We start from the raw sequence: 2,060 nt of genomic DNA on the forward strand, positions 1-2,060 counted from the left end.
GCTAGCTACCGCTGCACCCCTGATGGCTTGTATTCTTACATTGAATTATAAAGATCCTTTTTATAATCTTTATTTGGATACAATCAATGATTATTACGACATTATATACTTTGTACATGAAAATTACTGTTTTTGTAAAAATATTGGTTTTATTTCAATTTTTGATTACAAAAAGGAAAAGACGTGGCAATTTCATTTAAAATGAGCCATTTAACAGCATTCTACAATATTACAGTGCCTATCTATCTTGGGAGAAAGAGAAAAAGAAGGAATTGATTCAAAATATTATCAAATGAGCAATTTCCTTGCTTCTCAAGTCAATATATTTTCTTGGTTGTTTAAGCTAAGGGGCCGTAATTTCATTTATGGGGGCTTTAGACAAAGCGGTTCTTATGGTGTTCTTTGTAGTTCAACGCGACTGTTGCAACTGTTGCGCTACTGTTGCAAGCTGGATAATGTTAAAAGTCCTATTTTTCTTTTTGTACGCAAGATGATACTAATATCATTGGTTACTCTAGTGTTATACAAAAATTCAGTTTTGTTAATGTAGTGTTAGTTTGTGTTAAGTTTTGATGTAAAAAATAACATCTGCCAAAACTATTTCGTAAAAACCAACTATGCTTAAAAAGTAAATAATAGCACCTGTGCGTCTTAGAAAATGCTCTGAAGAAACTTTGTCAAATATCTAGAAGCTTAAAAAAGGTGCCGGTTCCCGGAAACGAAGGGAGGGGTGCTGGCCTAACGTAGAGTGATTCCAAAACTCGCGAATCCTTGGATGTTACCTATAATGGTCATCTGTTGCCTTCTTATGAAAAACATTGCTTCATAAAAGTCATCAATAGGGTCAGTGAAAGGTTTATTCCTGCAGGATTTCTTTAAAGGTCGGAATCAAAGATATCACTTTCATATCTTTGATAAGTAAAAATATATTTCATAAATATTCAGAGTCCTTCATTCTATTTTCCGTATGCATCATGTACTTGATACACTCATGGCAAAGAAGGTGTATCAATTCGCAAACATCACTAAAATAGATTATCTTTTTTATTTCTTCTCTGCAGTGATTGCGCTCTTTTAAAGTGATTTCAACTTGCTTCTGGAGATGCTTAATTTCAGCAATAAGTGGTTCTATAGTCATTAACGCTGCTTCTATAGTTTCTTGGTCATTAGCACTGCACCTGTTCATGGGTTCTTCTTTTCCTCTGTTGGAATATTGGCTTCCTCGGCCATTCTTAAAGTCTACCCTTGTATTGTCTGCTTGTCCTCTAATTAGATATGGCCTTTCTTTGCTATTTTTACAGTCCGGTATTCTTTTGAGCCCTGACTTTCTGTTCATCCGTTCTCCTTCTCCGATGTTACTTCTACCAATTTTAAAATCTAGTATGTCAGTGCTTCTGCTAAACCCTGAACTTTCTCGGCCTCTAATATTGTCCCCACTAATCTTGCCACCGTTTATTCGTTGTCTGCTTTCTGTGTTCAAATACGGTCTCAATTTGGCATTATTAATGACTGGTCTTCCACCTCTGCCCAGATATACTAATATTCCTGGGCCTCTGTTTCTACCTTCAGGCGGGAAGTTATCTCGGATATTCGGACGAAAGTTATCTATAGCCTCCTTGATGGATATTTGTCGCTGGAAATCGTCGCTGCAGGATATTTGCAGGATTTTTTCAAAGAGGGGAATCAAAGAATATTTCTTGAATCCGAATGATTCAGAATTATTAAGGCTATTTTCTGTGTGCATCATGTACTTGATGCATTCATGACAAAGGTTGTTTAATGTTTCGTAAATACAACCATCATAGACTAACTTTTTTATTTCGTCCCTACAGTGATCACGTTCTTTTAAAGTGATTTCAAGTCGCTTCTGGAGAAGTTTAATTATAGCAGAAAGTGCTTCCTTAATAACTGTGGTTCTTCTGTTTATTGGTTCTTCTTCTCCTATTTTGGAGTAGTGGACTCCTTGGACATTCTTAAAGTCTATCCTTGTTCTACCTCTGTTGAACCCTGACCTCCCTCGACCTGTAGTTCCTTTGTAGTTAACGTTTCTACTATTAAAA

Source organism: Artemia franciscana, unplaced genomic scaffold (genome assembly GCF_032884065.1).
Source record: "Artemia franciscana unplaced genomic scaffold, ASM3288406v1 Scaffold_1483, whole genome shotgun sequence".
Taxonomy (NCBI): Eukaryota; Metazoa; Arthropoda; class Branchiopoda; order Anostraca; family Artemiidae; genus Artemia; species Artemia franciscana.